Source organism: Dipodomys merriami, unplaced genomic scaffold (genome assembly GCF_024711535.1).
Source record: "Dipodomys merriami isolate MVZ:Mamm:240054 unplaced genomic scaffold, mDipMer1.0.p SCAF_199, whole genome shotgun sequence".
Taxonomy (NCBI): Eukaryota; Metazoa; Chordata; class Mammalia; order Rodentia; family Heteromyidae; genus Dipodomys; species Dipodomys merriami.
In genome coordinates this window covers 470,935-489,963 of record NW_027203370.1, presented here as the reverse complement: position 1 = coordinate 489,963, position 19,029 = coordinate 470,935, and the positions used below count along the sequence as shown (strand labels likewise).

At 38.5% G+C, this 19,029-nt stretch overlaps 1 non-coding gene across 1 annotated transcript; it reads right to left on the bottom strand.

Annotated features, from left to right (window-relative positions):
• Positions 1 to 1,872: 1,872 nt before the first annotated feature.
• On the bottom strand, positions 1,873 to 1,976 carry LOC138831528 (U6 spliceosomal RNA). Its single transcript, XR_011373360.1, has one exon. It is a non-coding gene; the product is annotated as a U6 spliceosomal RNA (small nuclear RNA).
• Positions 1,977 to 19,029: the final 17,053 nt, after the last annotated feature.

Below are 19,029 nucleotides of genomic sequence, written 5' to 3'. Positions count from 1 at the left end.
TAGAACAATAAAAAACCCAGAATAGAAAAAAAATCCTTAACATAAAGAACAGTGATGAAGGAATATCAATACCAAATTTCAAACTCTACTACAAAGCCATCGTAATTAAAACAGCTTGGTACTGGCACAAGAACGGACATCAGGAACAATGGAATAGAATTGAAAAGGCAGAAATGAACCTACAGATATATAGCTACCTAATCTTCGATAATGGAGCTAAAAAATAGAATGGAAGAAAGCCTCTTAAGTATATTGTGCTGGCAAAATTGGTTAATCACTTGTAGAAAACTAAAGCTAGATCCTTATATATCAATCTGCACCAGAATCAGCTCCAAATGGATCAAAGACTTCTGAGTCAAAGCAGACACTCTGATGGAATAGGATGGAATAGGAGAAACCCTAGGTCTCCTTGGCACAGGCCGAATTTTTTTTTAATGGAGACCCAGAAACACAACAAATCAAAGAAAGGTTGGACAAATGGGATTGCATGAAATTGCAGAGCTTCTACATGGCAAAGGACATAGTTAACAAGATCAATAGAAAGCCTATGGATTGGGAAAAGATCTTCACTAGCCATTAAACAGAAAAGAGTCTCATATCTAAAATATACCTGCAACTCAAAAAATTATATCTCCCAACAACAAATCCTCAAAGAAACCACTTCTCACTAAATAAGTGGGCTAAAGACTCAAAAAGAAACTTCTCTGAAGAGAAAAGAAGGATGGCCAATAGACACATGAAGAAATGCTCAACCTCCCTAGCCATAAAAGAAATGCAAATAAAAAGAGCAGAAGTACCATCTCACCACAGTTAGAATGGCTATAATCAAGAACTCTAATAACAACAGATTCTGGAGGGGATGTGGATAGAAGAAAACCTTACTGTATTGTTGTGGGAGTGTAAACGTATTCAACCACTTTGGAAAGTTTATGGAGGTTCCTCAAAAGACTCCACATAGAGCTCCCCTATGACCCAGAACTAGCACTTTTGGGCATTTACCCAAATGTTCACAAACAAGATCATACTAATGCTACCAGCACGACTATGTTTATTGCAGCATTATTTACCATAACTAAGATATGGAACCAACACAGATACCCCTAAGTTGATGAATGGATCAAGAAAATGTGGTATATACACACAATTCCATGCCTCCATAGAATTTCTTTGTCCAATTTGTTAGGAAATGGAAAGACTTGGAACAAATTATATTAAGTGAAATAAGCCATACCCAAAGAAACATAGATCCCATGTTTTCCCTTATTTGCAATAACTAGTATATGTCTGAGAAAAACAGAAATTTTTAGACAAGTTGATGTTAGGCGAAATGAACCCCAAGATAATTTTTTCTTTCTTGTGATTGTTTCCAACATATTTATAAATTGATTTCTTTGTTGCTTTCTTTGTACCTCCCCCATGGTATAACTCCTTTTTTCACTGCATTTGATTCTGGTACCCTGCATCTTGTATATACATTTTTCTAATTTGGAGAAGGTAAGGGAAAACATAAAATGCTTAAACAGGGATACGGGTTGACCCATTGTAAAAATGCAATGTACAAGACCCTACGTTGAAAACAAACATTAGAACTTCGGAGGTGGGGAGAATACTCGTGGAGGTGGGAGAGAAGGAATGGTAGGGGAAAAACAAAGGAGGAGGCAACAATGCTTGATAGGAAATATACTTGATAGGAAATTACCTTACTCATTTAATTGTAGCCCCTCTGCACAGTATTTTTTTTATAATAAAAGACATACAAAAATTAATTCAATGTATGATTATGGGCCAGTACTAGGATTTGAATTTATGGGCCTTCCACTTACTTTCACACTTCAAACTGGGATCTCTATCTGTCTTTATTTATTTATTTTTTAAAATCAGGAATGCTTCACAAATATGCGAGTCATTCTTGCACAAGGGCCATGCTAATCTCTGTATTGTTCCAATTTTTGTATATGTGCTGCCAAAGTGAGCAATCTTTAATTTTTTGTTGATCTTTTTTTCAAGGATAAATCTAATAACATTGTCCCCTAATTTTGTATAAAATAAGTTTTGGACATATATTTAATATGTAATATATTTGTGTGATATATACGTATATACATACTATTTATCTGCAGGAGTTGGGCACACTGAAACAATTGAAGGCACTGATTTAATTTCACTGCTGTCATTCTATTTTAAGACTTTTTAAAAATCAAAACATTTATGACCATGATTTCATCGAATGTCCTGTCCAATATTGATTTGTGTGTATCAGGCAGGCTGTACCTCATCTCACACAAGAGTGCAAGAATAATAGGGTTTAACTCATTACAAGTGGCTCATCAGGACATAGGAAATATCCCTCAATTTGGTTGAGCTGATCTCCATTGTTTGTTGTATACTATGCCTCTGCTTTGGCTATGCAGTTTACCATTTCAAGATGATATTTTGTTCTTTTGGAGACAGATGAATGGAGAAATGTATGTGGCCTCCAAGACAATTACCTGTATAAGGTTAAAATTCATACTTTCAAATGGGATATTTGCCATCCCTGTAGAATACAAATGAGGACTCCCACGCACCAGCTATCTACTTTGCAGCCATTGTAATATTCATGGAAGCAATATTTTATAGGGACAAAATTAAGGTACCAAATATGTCCTTCAGCAACTACCCTACGGAAATCCTTATGCTCATGCCAAAGTCATTGAACTTCACATTGCCTTTGTCATCCAACACGATGTTATTGGGTTTAATGTTTCAGTTATTTTCAGTTTCATTAAAGTAGTGCACAGTCCTCACAATCTGTTTGAATAAACTCCTGACTTCATTCTTGAAAAGGCAGTATGATTTTCACATTTGTCTAAGGAGGTCTCTGGATGGCCAGTTCCACTACCAAATATTTGTGCTCATCCATTTCCCTCACCTGGTATGACCTGATCATGTTTGGGTGACGGAAAATCTTAATAATGTCCATCTCATTTAAAAATTTTTTGTGGGTCCTGGGGCTTGAACTCTAGGGCCTAGGCATTGTCACTGAACTCTTCAGGTTATGTCTACTGCTCTACCACTTGAGCCACAGCACCACTTCCAGCTCTTTCTGTTTATGTGGTGTTGAGGAATCGAACCCAGGGCCTCATTTATGTAAGGCAAACATATACCACTGAGCCACCTTCCCGGCCTGTCCATCTCATTTTTGATTTAACAATTGTTGAACTCTCATCTTCAGGATTATTTTCACTACAACCTTATTGACTACGAGGTGGTGCTAGGCCAACTTTCCATATCCATAGCTTCCATAGTCAATGATTTCCTCCTTCATGCTATATTGTTCAGGGAAAATCTCCTGCCATAGCTAATGATCACCTTCAAACTATCTTGTTCATTGAAAATCTCCTTCTCTGAAGAGCTTGAGGATAATACACTATGTTCTTCCATCTTTCTGCTAAGATGGCAAGGAGTAAATCTACCTAAACTTAGCTAAGAAAGTAAAAACCCCAGAGCAATAACCTAAAGGAAACTGTCAATGTAGCACTCAGTCCTGCAGGTCACCAGGAACTCTCAGCAATGTAATGGACTGCAGAGACCACTCACAATATTTGCAATGGACCAATCACAGCTTGGAATGAACCCACTGGATCTTCTGGTCTTGAGCCTGGAGGACTGTTGCCAAGGTTTCCACAGGGATGTGAGGTGCACAGAATGATGCCACTGGTGCTGCCTTGGCAGTGTTGCAGGAACATAAAGTGTATCAGAAAGTGCATTCTGTCCTTGTTGGCTTCAAGATCCTACGGTTGCTCCCAAGGATTTTGTCCTTGAGTAGTATCCATGTCCTTATGTCTGCTCCTGCCAGAACAGTGGCCATGTGCAGGAGCATACATCAACCAGTGGCTTCCATTCACTATATGTGCAAGTCTTGGAACTTGCTCCAACAATCTAAAAACAAAGTGGAATCCTATGTATTCCTAGATGCAGGGGACACATAACGAAGAGTTCAATTGGAAACTTTCACTAAAGTGGATCCAGATTTTTTTTATCTTGACAATAAAGAGAAAATTCAAAGAAGTTGTTAAAGTATAAGAGGTGTCCCTCTTTGTTGAATTCGAACCTTCTTGCACAACTGCTTAAAATAATATTAAAGTCCTTATTTGTTATGGACGTGATTTAGTGTTTTGGTACCATATAATAAATAATTTCTGATCTTTAAAAAGTTGTAATATCAGTATGCACTTTGGTGTGTTTTTAATGTAATCCAAGATGAGCCCCATAGCTCTTGAGTAGATCTAAAACAATATCACATTCAACAATAGCATGTGGTTGAAAGAAGGCAGGTAGAACCAGCCTACTGTAAAGTGACTATTGCCAGGATGAATCTTCTGTAGAAATACTGTTTTTTTTCCTTTTCAGTATTTACTAATAAAATACATCCATGTATTATTATAAATTATGTTCTCTATTCAGCTCAGTGAATTTTGACAACTATTTAATTATGTAATACTAAGAGTCCCCTAATAAAGTCAAAAAATGGGCACTTTTGTCATTTACATTAAAATGCAAAGAAAATAAGTCCCAGTAAGTTTTATACTTAGGTGGATAATGGAAAACAGCTGTTTTCTCACTCAGAAATTGAATCCAATAGGGTATTTCATGGCATCCATAATCTGAAAAGCTGCTCTAACTTTTGCCTTTTAAAGACCTCATCAGTTAACTCAAGATATTCAATGTCTTCTTCTTTAAATGTAGAATGACTGATGTCAAAAGGATAGTGGTATCGCTTCAGAATCATCTGATACTGTATCAAAATGCCCTATGCCATACATCTCCATGAAGTGGGTTATTAACATCTATAGGAGTGAGAAAAAATAGAGCATCAACATTTCTCATGATAGTTTCCTCTGAGATAATTTACATCAGAATCCTTGAAATCCATAAGGCAATGTGTTGATAAGTTCAAAGTGAAGAACAAGGCCTGGAGTAGGGAACTTAGATGGTAGAACCCCTAACTAAACAATTGGAGGTCCTCTGCTTGAACTCTCCTACTGCCAAATCCATGAGTCTTCCTGTAGAGAAAGAGGTATAGCTGTTTATTTCAATTCCATTGTGATGCTATAACAAAACTCCTTACGACAAGGTCCCAATAGCTTAGAGAAACTTATGGGTACTCAACAGAAATTCTGAAGGACATTATCTAGAACCAAGAAAATTCAATATGCTGAGAGGTCAGCTTCACCAGGCCTTTAATGTGTTCCCTTGTTGCTGCATTCTCACATGGTCGAAAGGCTAGAAACTTATTTAAAAGAAAATAACAGAGCTGAGAGACTTCTTCCCACCATCCAGATGAAGTTTAATTTGTATCAGATTATTATTTCTTCTGTCATGTCCCTCCTCCTCGTTTTTTGTTGTGCTTTTTTTTTTAGCTGACTAGCCTTGAACACTTGAACCACGAAAGAACGGATGTTTAGATTCCAAGTATGTACCCCCAAAATCATCTGTTGCTACTTCTTCTTTGGAAGTAAACCACTTACTTGCCCCAACCCCTGTGCTTTATTTTCCTTCATGTATCATTTTTTAAAGTTTTTGGTCTATTTTGTATTTTGCAGGTGATTTAACAAGGACCCTTCACAAATAGTAGGTGAATACTCGACCACTAAATTTCAAATTCCCTGCATAGATTTTTTATTTTTTATTTATTTTTAATTTTATTATTTTTTAAACAAATTTTTTATTATAAAAAAACTGTATGGAGTGGTTCCAGTTACATGAGCAAGGTAATGAGTACATTTCTTATCAAGCATTGTTGCCTCCTACTTTGTTTTTCCCCTACAATTCCTTTCCTCCAAACTCCACAACTACACTCTAACCACCTAAATTTTGTTTGTTTGAGATGTACAGGATTTTTTTATTTCTTCATTATTAGACTTCGTGTGTACCCAACTTACTGAAAGCATGTAAAAGTGTAAAACGGTAAACATGTTTGAATTTTTATGTAGACTACCATGCAATCTTGCTCACAAATCACAATATTTTCCTTCCATTGCAATCTTATGCAATCTTCTGTGATCTTGTTGTTGTTGTTGTTGTTGTTGTTGTTGTTGTTGTTGTTCTTCTTCTTCTTCTTCTTCTTCTTCTTCTTCTTCTTCTTCTTCTTCTTCTTCTTCTTCTTCTTCTTCTTCTTCTTCTTCTTCTCCTTCTTCTTCTTCTCCTTCTCCTTCTCCTCCTCCTCCTCTTCCTCCTCCTCCTCCTCCTCCTCCTCCTCCTCCTCATTCTCCTTCTTCTTCTTCTCAGTTAAAACATCAAATGTGTTGTCAAATGCCATCATTGATAAATTTCTCTCTTGTTTGCATCAGAAATGCCTCAGCTATTTTTAAAGAATATTATAAATGCTTGATAGATATTCTACTTAAGCTAAAGCTATTTTCCTTGTTTCAGAATTTTCACTAATATTAAAAATATTAAATGCTTCTGTGTCAGCATCTATTGGGATTATATGGGATTTGTTTTTTACTTAGTTTAATAAATTGCATTAGATTTCCTAAAATGTAGCTATGTATGTAGGCTTGCACTTTGGTGGTAGAATAACTTGATTTCTATGTGTGAATCCTGTGTTAAATCTTCAGAAAAAACACACACAGGAAAAATGGAAAAGGAATAAATGTAATCTATCCATTTCTGATACATATTCTCTTTTTTTAGGAACTTTTGCCTTTCTCTTCATAAGTAAAATTACTATACATGCATTCTGATTTTGTCATTGCGCTTATGAAGTTAGTTAAGAAGTGTTTCTTCTTTTTAAAAAATTTCTGGAGCAGTCAAATAAGAGATGCATTAGGTGAGATGGTATATATTGATTATTCCAGCTAATCATAGTCTATCCCCACAAAAAAAAGAAAGAAGAAAGCAGGAAAGAAAGCAAGCAAGCCAGCCAGCCAGCCAGCAAGCAAACAAGCAAGCAAGCAAGCAAGCAAGCAAGCAAGCAAGCAAGCAAGCAAGGAAGCAAGAAAGAAAGAAAGAAAGAAAGAAAGAAAGAAAGAAAGAAAGAAAGAAAGAAAGAAAGAAAGAAAGAAAGAAAGAAAGAAAGAAAGAAAGAAAGAAAGACTCCCAGCCATCCAAAGTAAAAAACACCATGTAAGTAAAAAGGCTTGGGGCATTACTCAAGTAGTAAAGGACTTGTATACAATGGGCAATTTTCCAGGTTTGACACCTAAAAACAGGGGAAAAATGCATTTTCTTGGACAAAATTGCACATGAAATATTTGATTAGAGTTTTTTTTCTTTCTTTTATTTCAGAGACATAGTTTTGCTAAAACCTATATAAAAACTTCCAATCCTCCCAATTTAACTCCTAAGAGTTGAGATTAAAAGTATAGGTTTTCACACGTAGCCTCGTTGACATTTTTTACAATAAATTGTATTGGCATAAATTCAGTATACAGAAAAGTCTAAATGTAAACAGTTTGTCTGTCCCCTCATTGTCCTACTGTTAATGAAATATACCAATATTGTATGTTTGTAAAATAAAAATGCAACATTGGTGTAATGCTATTTATTAAATTGCAACCTTTACTTCATTTTGCCAATTTTTGTACTAATTTCAAATGTTTTTCTAGTATCTACTACTGTTGCTTTTTCCTCTGCCTTTCTCCTTTCTTCATGTTACCTACTCAGCTGTTTCATTGATGAGGAATATCAAAAGTAGGTTAAAATTCACCATTTGCCAGGGACCAGTATCTCGTGATCAAAGGTATTCAGAAAGCTGAGATCTGAGGATCACAGTTCAAAGCAAGCCTGATCAAGAAAGTGGTAAACTCATGAAAAAAACAGCATTTAAAAAATAACCCAACAGCTGGAATGTGGCTTAGTGGTAGTGTGCTTGCATGAAGGTCTGAGTTTGATTCCTCAGTGCCACATAAACAGAAATAGTTGGAAGTAGCACTGTGGCTTAAGTGCTAGAGTGCTCGCTAGCCTTGAGCAAAAGATCCTCAGGGTCAGTATCTAAGCCTTGAGCTTAAGCCCCAGGACTGGCAAAACAAACAAAAAAGTAGCTCCCCTCATTGTTTTGTATGTAGTGTTCCAACTCCATGGTGCACATTATCCCTTACAGCAAAATCAATACAACAAACCAAAATTTACAATGCTCAGTATCCCATGTGGTCATCAGTCATCATATTGTACACCAGATGTGCAGAGTTAAGGAAGAAATATAAAGAAATAAAGTCACTAGGACAACCTCTCTTGAGACTATACAAGAAAAATTTATGTTCTAGCGTATCACTCTAGAAGTATCACTGAACTCTAGAAAGAAGTGTTCCAAGAATATAAGCCTTGTTCACCTTGGCTCCCACTGAGCATGAATATAAAGTTCATCATCAATAATGGTTGGACTCAAAGAGAGAATTCACAAATGGGATTGTGCCAAACTAAGAAGTTTCTGCATGGCAAAGGACATCATTAGCAAGGTAAAGAGAGCCTACGGAAGGAGAGATCTTTGCCAGGTCTATGTCAGAATATACAAAGAGCTCAATAAATTATACTAACAAAGAATTAACAACTCAATTACAGATGGGCAAACAAGCTAAGTAGAGACGTCTCAGAAGAAATAAAATTGGACAGTAGTCATAAAAATGTTCAATATCTCTGGCCATAAAGGAAATGCAAACCAAAACACTTGAGATGGGCTAGGAAGGTGGTTCAGGGATAGAGTGCTTGCTGTGCAAACATGAGGCCCTGGGTTTGATTCCTCAGCACCACATAAGCAGAAAAAGCTGGAAGTGGTGGTGTGGTTCAAGTGGTAGTGAGCTCTATCCTTGAGCTGAGGAGCTGAGTTTCAGTGCCCTGGCCCAGAGTTCAGGTCCCACAACCGAACAAAAACAATAACAACAACACTAAAAACAGAATCACTTGACTTGCTTCTCTTTTTACATCTCATTTAAGCTTGATTATAAAATATTGTTGGTGGGAATGTAATCTTGTTTAACTACACTGAAAAAAACCCACAAAACAACTTTACCTACCTTGTGGTTCAGTACTACCATTCTTGGGCATTTATCTAAAAGACTAAAAATCCCGATAAAGTAAGGCCACCTAAACATCTATGTTCATTGTCAAGGTATTTATATTGCACAAATAGCTTCAATAGATGAATGAATCAAGAAAATTATATATATATATATATATATATATATATATATATATATATATATATATATATATATATATATATATATATACAGAGTAACATTACTCATGAATTAGAATATTCCATCATTTATAAAGAAATTGATGAACTGGAAAATTTTTTGTGAAGTCAGGATGCATGTTTTCTTTCAAATGGGGAAGCTTGGTCTATATGAAAACATACAGAGTATTGTATGCACGTATACCTAAATATATTTCATGAAGTACAGTATATGTTGGAAAGAATTTAAATGGTGTAATTCTTTAGAAAATCCAACAGTACAATAAAATGTAAATGAGGAAACTGGCACTTGAATGGGGGGTAGGAGGTGAATGAAGTCACAATTTTCAATGCATATCCAATGAAACTAGGAAAATTGAGGGGAAGGAGCTGTTTCAGAGATGGGGAGATGATGAAAAAAGTATCACAGATTAGGATTCATTGTACTTACAATTAAAAATGTAATTAAAAATAATTATGCTTGAGCCTACCTCCTATGATTTCCATATTCACACTTCTGAGTAGACATTCCCTTTCCAAATCATCATGAAATACCTCATCTTACTTAGAAAGGGTATAACTTTGCTGTGTCTGTGAACCAAGGAATTGTAGGCAGATTAAATTAATGCTGTCCACATATGTCAAGCCATCAATATAAGGCCAGAAACCATGAAAATATTACAAGAACTGGCAGGGGAAACACTATGACTTCTACAACACAGGTCGAAATTTTCTAACTAAAGATCCATGATCACAAGAAATCCAAGAAAGACTGGATAAACGGGATTGCATGAAACTTAAGTTTCTGCCTGACAAAGAACATACCAAGCCAAGTACAAAACCCATGGAATGGGAGAAGAATTCCATGAGCTATTCATCAAACGAGATCCTAATAGGAAAAAAATATGTAGATAGCACAAAAATTGCCCCCAATAAACCATGAAATAACATCCCAATTAATAAATGAGGTAATGACCTAAAGACAAACTTCTCAGAATAAGTAATTAAGGCCAATCAACACAAGAAGAAATGTTCAATATCTCTGAACATAAAGGAAATGTAAACAAAAACAACACCCTAATTCTACGTCACTGCAGTAAGGAAGGACAATAAAAACATTTTAATGTGATTAGTAACAAATGCTGTCATGGATGTGGCAAAAGAAGCTCTATCACTGCTGGTGAGGATGTAACTTGTTCAATCAGTCTGGAGACTGAGAAGTGCATATTAAGGTTTGGAGTCAACTTGTGCAGAAAGTCCATGTGTTTTTTTATCTCCAATTGGCAACCAAAAAGTCACAAGTAGAGCTGTGGTGCAAATGAGTAAAATGGTATCTTTCATTACAAAATCTCAGGGATATTACCCACATTTGCGTTCAAGCTCCAGTACTGGCAGTGTGTGTGTGTGTGTGTGTGTGTGTGTGTGTGTGTGTGTGTGTGTGTGTGTGTGTGTGTGTGTGTGTGTCTGTGTGTGTGTGTCTGTGTGTCTGTGTGTCTGTGTGTCTGTGTGTCTGTGTGTGTCTGTGTATCTGTGTGTGTGTGTGTGTGTCTGTGTCTGTGTGTGTCTATGTCTGTGTATCTGTGTGTGTCTGTGTGTGTGGTGCATGTGGGGGGAGGGAGCTAGTGATTTCCTGATGGCATCAAATGGTTTGGTGTATTTAAAGTATTAAAAAAAACAAGGTTTAAATGTGCTTTGATTTTTTTTGTGTTTCTGTATGTATGTGTCTATCCAGTATAGGTGTGGGTGTGGGTGTGTGCATCTGTATGTGCATTTATGGTTTTTCTTGCTTGTTCTCAACTTGTGTTAACAAAATGGCCAGACTTGAAAGGTGGACACTATGGTTTAATGTTATGACAATTTTCCAAGGTTTTGTTCAACAAATGATTATTTGAATAGTTTATTGAAAGATAGAGAGGGAGGAGAAAGAGAGGGAGAGAAAGACTGGAGTTCTAAATCTAAGACTGAAACAGCCATATTCCAGAACAAGTCTGCAGAACTAGTTCCAGTGTAGTGTCTTCAGTCAGCTAGCTGTAACAAAGCCTCTACTTGGCCATAGGTGTGGATTGTAGGCAAAAAGACAATTCAGTAAAAACAAATTCAAACAGTCTGAGACACTTGCACAAGGTCTGGACATCACTTCCTCATGGGCTGCTGTTGTGCAGGCCCAATATTTGATCTGAAGAGAAACTTGGAATTACAAAAGTTAAAACCCAGTTTAGTAACCACTGAAAGGCCTGTGTAACTCCTTGGTCCTTAGACCTGACACTGTGACTTAGTGGCAAAGGCAAAGGGCAGATTTCTAGCTATTTCAGACTTCTCCCTTAGTGAACAATAAGTTACCACCTTCAGTCCTGGTTCCACCACAGACTTGGCTCAGGTCTGTGAACCTGAGTGTAGACTTTTGAATCTACATGGTGTGAATGGAAATTTGGTCTCCTACTAAGATAGAAGTTTGAGGGACTTGGATAGCTGTGGGCAAGTCTCTTTTTAATAGCCTGTTGTTTGACCACATTTAGTTTAGATGCAGGGATACATTACTAATTAGTCGCAGTGGTCACCCCAAGGTAGAGCAAGAGAGACAGAGTAGAGGGACAGTGATCAAGCTCACGCCATCTGCCATTTTATGCTGCTTTAATTGACATGTTCTTCATGTATTTTAGTAATTCAAGAATAAAAATTGACATTACATGTAGATTTTTAATTGCATCTTTGTTTCTAACAAAAATTAAAAGTAAAAATGAATTTAAATAAAAAGGCAATATGGTAAGAGCAGGGGAAAGAAATGGAGCAATGATCATGGGCAGCTCCTGAAGTCCAATCTGGAGGTTTTATTTATCAACATCGGGGAATAAAATGAAACTATGTAACAAGACAGGCCTGCCTGCTTTTTCTCAGCAACAAAGCAGCCCTGTCTGCTTTCCTTAGCAACACAACAGCCCTGCCTGTCTTTCCTCATTTAAGCCAGAGTCAAAGGGGTCAATAGACCATGACTAAAGGAGGAAATTAGAGCTGTCATTGACAGATAAAAAAGAACAAGCCCTGGATATGTCTGGAAACCTATAAAGCATCTGAAACCTTAAACACTTAGGCCTTTCAGAGACCAGTCTTTCACAGAAACTAAATATTCAGAGAGAAAGCCAAGATGTGTTCTGAGAACTGTAGATTCCCTTACTCAGAGAACACACAGACCTCCCAATGACAGAATCATCCCTGCCAACAATAGAACTTTCTAGTGAGGCTCAGAGAATAGAGGACACATTAAACTTTTCTCACTGCCAGAAACCAGCCCACACCCTGAGGGCACCAGGACAATATGGGTTGGAGGGCTCAGCCCTGTTGCAAACAATGGATGAAGCTCAGAGGCCCACACCTATCTCGTGATGTACTCACACCTCCTAAATGTCCAACAGCTTCCAGATGGTGTCGGCAGCCCTTCAAAAAGATCAAAAACAAGTCGTTTATATAAGGATACAGGTGGACCTATTGCAACAATGTGAAGTACAAGTTGTCATGTCGAAAACAAACTTTATAACTTGGGGGAAGGATTGGTGGAGGGGGAGGGAGGATGGGAAGGGATGGGAAGGGTAAACAAAGGAGGAGGCTACAATGCTTGATAAGAAATGTACTCACTATCTTGCCCATGTAATTGTAACCCCTCTGTACACTATTTTCACAATAAAAAAAATTAAAATTAAAAAAAGATCAATTTGTGGTGCCCAGCTCTAAAGCCCAAACTCCGCACCCAGTGTTAGCCCTATTGAGTGACTTACAAGCCAAGTGGGGCTCTCTCATAAATTTCCTAAAACCATCGCACTCCATGATAGCATCCAGTCACATGTCTTTTGGTGACAAAGCCTCGGGGTCATTCAAGACAAAAGCAGCCATGACCTCAACTCCACCTGCCATATCAGTTCAACAAGACTTACTCTTTTGCTTGCTCAAAAGTTGGTTTAATTTTGGGATAATCTCACCAACACTGTCTCCTAATAACACTGCCCCCAAAGGGTGACTCCCTCACCCAACCAAACAGTCATACAAGCTGGAGGTGTTGTCTTTGGACAGGACAGACTAGCCTTACATGAGCCCATTTCCAGGGCCCCCTATTCCCCCAGATGTCTTGGAAGGGGCATCTGCTCCCTCCACCAGCAGGCCTACCGCTCCTCCCAGACTCGCACTGAACACAGCAGAATCTAGCCAGATGGACACTTCATGTCCATGTTGTGAGGGCTGCTGTCTCCAAGTTCTATGGTTGAGGAGATGCTAGGCAGGTTCTTTTGCTGGCAGGTGGGCCAGGGGACTCTGCAAAGCCATGCAGCAAAGATTCACCTACCAGCCTGCCCAGTGTGCAGCTGGCCAAGCCTAGTCTCTGCTTGGAGCTGCAATATTATGGAAACTTCAGATTCCCCTTGCCAGACCAGCAATGAATTGCCCAAAAAGAGCACCAAGTACTCCTGATCCATCTACTGCAGTCTTCAGCAGTTTCCTCCCACCAGCATGGAACTCTGTGGTGCAACCAGATTTAGAGGGATATTTCTGGATAGCAAGCAAGTCTAGTTTTTTTTTTTTTTTTGGAGCCAGCAGACTACTAATATAAGCTCATCATCTGCCCCCTGCCAACCTGGACAGCCCTGCCCCACCCAGCTCCATTGCCCACCCTGTGTTTAGGGCCCCCCCTGAGCTCAGATTCTGCTCTTGAATCTGCCCATGTATTCAGAAAAGAGCCCAGAGAAACCTTTGGCATTTGTTGTGCCCCTGAAGTCAGGCCACAGTGAGGCTTCTGCAGCCCCCAGCCTTGCTCCAAGCATAGCCACCAACCAGGGAATACCCCCGGTTCCAACACAGACCTCTGATGTGTAAGAAAAAGAGTCTGTGCTTGTGCTGGCACAGTCACCAGTCAGCAGTCCTGGCACAGGGGCATCTGCTAAGGCCACCCCAAGTAGCTGTGGGGCTCTGACATCAAGACAGAGGCAGGAAGGTGCACCCATGCAGGCTGCCTTTGAGAAGCTTCTCTTACAGGTGCAGGCCTGGCGGCCTTTGAAGCAGAATATGACACTGCAGAAGAACACAGCACACTAGAAGAACCCGACAAGCAATGTCCCTGTGATTAGAGACCTGACTAAGGCAGGAAATGAGAGAGAGACAGAGAGACAGAGAGAGACACAGAGAGAGAGAGAGAGAGAAGCTATGTGTGCTTTATACTTATTTCAATATCCTTGCCGAGTAATGCATATTTTTATCAAGAAATAAAGAGGACAACTTCAAACTCTAACTCTGATGAAGTAGCTAGGATCAATCTAAACTTCCTACCATAAACAATCACAAAAGTGGGAGCTATGTGAAACTATATATGTATATAAATGTATATATAATATAAACATGTAGGCATATATATATTCACATATACAATGTGAATATATAATGTATAATGCATATATGTATACAGAGATTTGAAGGAATAAAAACCAATACCTTCCCAATTTTGATTGAAAGCATGAACCCTCCTATGCAGCAATCTATCAGATCAAAAAAGTCAATTAACATAATTACACAGGTCCAAATTGATACATTCTAATTAAACAAAAACAGAAAACATTCCAAAGTACAAAGACACAACTCATCACACACAAGTAATCTTCAATTATATTAAGACAAATTTCTCATCAGAAACTAGATTTACTATTAGACAGTAAGGACAAAAAAATTAAAGTGTTAAAAGGACATATGTAAAACCCACCTTTCTAACAAATATACTTCCTCCAAATGTAAGAGATGTGCTAAGTACCTACCCATGGCTCAGGCCTATAATCCTAACTACTCAGGAAGGTGAATTGTGAGGGTGGTGGCTCAAAGCCACCCTGGAACATGTCCCCTCAGGAGGAAGTTGTAGGACAGAGTTGTCCTTGAGAAGGACGGAGGCCTTTGTGCAGTGCTTTTGCTGGAACAAGTCATAGAATAAGGTGGGCATCAAGAATGGAGGCTATTAGCTAGTGTCTCCAGAAAAGCAATTTATAAGATTCATAAGTCTTCTATAAAATCAGAGGATTTTGACCACTGTACTACTGGTTTTAGAAATGCCACGAGAATGACCAGAGCAATATGAAGCCACATGGATTCCTTAGCAACAGTCTTTGAGGCCTAAGAGCTAGTGTTTCAATGCTGGCAGGCTGTAATTGGTCCACTTTTTCACTGACTTCACTGGCCCAGATTCTGATTGGTCCATTTCTTCTATGACGCCTAGTTGTGATTGCTCCATTGTGTGAGGTCATGCAGGATATACAGTAAGCCACTGTGCTCCAACCTATGTCAGTTAACAGAGCTTGGAGCTCTTGCTTGATGACCCCCTGGACTGAATCAAAGCTAAATGATTTTTTGGGTTGTGGGGAAGGGCTGTTATTTGGATTTTGGTATTTCTTTTTACACTTTCTGGGTTTTCCTTTACTTTATTTAATTTATTTAGGTAGACTTGCTACCTGCCATTGTAGCAGAAGGATGGAAGTACAGAAAGAATCATCCTTGAGCTCCTTGAAGGAGGAAATAATCAAACAATACCAGAAGAAAGAGCTCTTTGACACAGGTACCTAGGAAAAGTGAAGCTGGCCCATTCCCACCTCACAGACAAGGACGTGGCATTTAAAATACTCTTGAAGTGAGAGTCCTCATCATTGGATAAAGAATGAGGTGGACATTTTGAAAAAGGTATGGCACAAACACATCATCAGGTTGTACCAGGTAATGGAGAAGGAAGAGTATGTGTATCTCATCATGGAACTGGCCACTAGGGGTACCTCCTGGGGTGGATCTGAAAATTCTGCCGCCTATATGAGGATGAAGCCAGGAGGCTTGTCACACATGTTGTAAGAGCTGTTCACTACTTACACCAAAACAAATCATACACGAGTCCAGACAATATCAAGGTCAGTGGATTTGGTCTGAGCATCTGGCTCACCATAGGGCAGTTGCTAATGAATGTATGTGGTGCTATCCTATTCCATCCTCCTGAAATGTTCTTGGAAGTAATGATGGCCTGGTGCAGGTGTCTCATGCCTGTAATCCTAGCTATTCAGGAGACTGAGATCTGAGGATCATGGTTCAAAGCCAGCCCAGGCTGGCTCTACCCTCTGAGCAGACTCAAACTGATACCAAAGACTAATTTGAGTAGGAGATGGCAGAGGATAGAGGTGGCTAGCAAAATAGCTACTATTCTTCTCAGAACAAGCTGCTGAATGTGGGCCCTGATGAATAGGTTTATAAAATATGAGGTGTGCATAAATTATGACATCCACAAAAGGCTGCAATTAATATATGTCTGTCATGGATGGACACAAAATAGTCTATTTATGTGAAATATATTGACTCAATCATTCCATAAGGAAAAAATGAATGATTAAAATTTTCTGGGGCCTTGGGTTAGGCGCTGGTGACTCACACCTGTAATCCTAGCTACTCAGGAGGCTCAGATCTGAGGATCACAGTTGAAAGCCAGCCCGGGCAGGAAATTCTGTGAGACTATTATCTCCAATAAAACACTAGAAAACCGGAAGTGGTGCTGTAGCTCAAGCAGTAGAGAACTCACCTTGAGCTGAAGAGCACAGAGACAGTGTCCAACCCAGAGTTCAAACTCCATGACCGACCAAAAACAAAACAAAAAAATAATTTTCTGGTGCAGGTCATTGTGTGGATTCCATCAGTATTGAAAAGAAAGTTCACAAGAAAAAGGTAATGGTTACAAAGTAGTGTGGAAATAATTAATCACTGAATTTTGTACCTACCTAGCAAGCAGGAGACCCTGTGTTCAACCCCCTGCACATACAAAAAATGCCAAATCATCCTTCTATTATCTACCTTAAGTGGTAGGTGCTCCTCTACTGTTATGATTGTATTGCTCAGAGGTTCTCTGATGGATGTTTACTCATGCTTTTACACATAATCCATTATTTGAATATTGATGTTGAGTTTTAAAGTGTAATGTGTGTATTAAAATAAGGGCAATGCCTGTATTTCTAACTCAAGAGGCTAAAGCAGGAAGATTCCTATTCAGTCAAGGCTTCATAGAAAGGTACTTCCTAAATCCCCATGCTAGTGCTGAAACTGGAGGTACAATTTTTTGTAAGCAATTACAAGTGAGAGATAAGTTTCTGATCATATTAGATTTTGGTCATGACAGTTTGGAATTAATATTTACATGAATTTTAAATTTTCCCTTTTCCCCTTACTCTCTGTATGTCATTTTGAAACTTTGTAGTATGTTCCTCTTTGCTGCCCTTAAAAAAATAGGTTTCCTTTGTATCATATTAAACATGATTTTTTCTGTATTACAATTTATTATTAATTTTTGATATTTTTTATGTTTTTTTTCTCTATCTAGATACTGGCCACTGTCTCAGAGATTTTGCTCAGTTCTGACAATTGAGCCACAGCTCAACTTCCAGCTGCTTTCTTTTTGAAGAGTCTCATGCGAACCCAGCACAACTAAAGAGGCTGAAATCTGAGGATCTTGGTTTGAAGCCAGTATGAACAGCAAAGTCTGAGGTTCTTTTTATTATTATTATTTTGCCATTGGTTGTGAGCCTGAAAACTAGGCTTTGGCACTATCCATCAGCATTCCAGCTTAAGGTTAGTGCTCTATCAATTGAGCGGCAGCAACATTTTCGGCTTTTCCTGCTTATGTGGTTCTGATGAGTCAAACCCAGGTCCTCATGCATGCAAGGCTAGCTCTGTACCACTGAGCCAACTTCCCAGATGAAGTCTGAGATTCTTATCTCCAATTAATCACCAAAAAGCTGGGGATTGTCGTACTCTAGACTTGAGTAAAACAGGGCAAGTTCAACCCCCAGTACTGGTAATTACATACACAAGTCTCATGGACTTTCTTGCTAGTGCTGGCTTTGAACTGCGGCCTGCGTAGCTAGAATCTACAGGCATGAGCAACCAGATTCTGACATTTTAATATTTTTACTCAGCTCTTTCTTGCCTTCAACCTCATTGCTTTTTAATTGTGGTCAGTAGACCTGATCTCTGGGCTTCTTTGCTGTTTCTTACCTATTTTTAAGGAGGGTGGAGTTGAACCCTCAGTCTGAGTGCTGTCTTTGAGCTCTTCAGCTTAAGGTGAATGCTCTACCATTTCAGCCTCAGCAAAACTTCAGGTTTTCTGGTGTTTAACTGGAGATAAGTTCTCATTAACTTTCCTTCCCAGGTTGGTTTTGAACCATGATTTTCATATCTCAAACTCTGAATATCTAGGATTACAGGCTAGAGTCTCATCGCCCTATGTTTACTAGCTTTTTGACTCAAGGATTGTTTTACAACTCAACCATAGCTCCACTTCTAGCTTTTTGCTGGCTTATTGAACATAAGATTTTAATATACTTTTCTGGGTAGTCTGGCTTCAAACCATGATCCTCAGATTTCAGCTTCCTGAAGTGCTCCGATTATACACATGAACCACACACCTATTGTTCATTTAAAAACGTTAATGTGTTATTTTTTCCAATTTTTCTTTTTAAAATTTTTCTTGTTTGTTATTTTTGTTTATGTGCTAGTCCTGGGGCTACAAATCAGGCTGGATACAATACCAGAGCTTTTTCTGCAAGACTAATGGCTTACCACATGAGCCAAAATATAACTTGTGGCTATACATGTTTTGTCTTGGTGCTTGAAATAAGGCCCTGAGTGCTGTCCTAGAAATTGATTGCCCAGTTTGCCACTTGAGTCACAGTTCAACTCCAGGTTTTTTTTTTAATTCTTGGTAGCTAATTGGAGATGAGTCTTATGCAAACCCCAGCATGAATCAGTTTTTTGAAATCTGAGGATCATGGTTCAAAGCCATCTAGGGCAGGAAAGTCCATGAGACTCTTAGCTCCAATTAATCA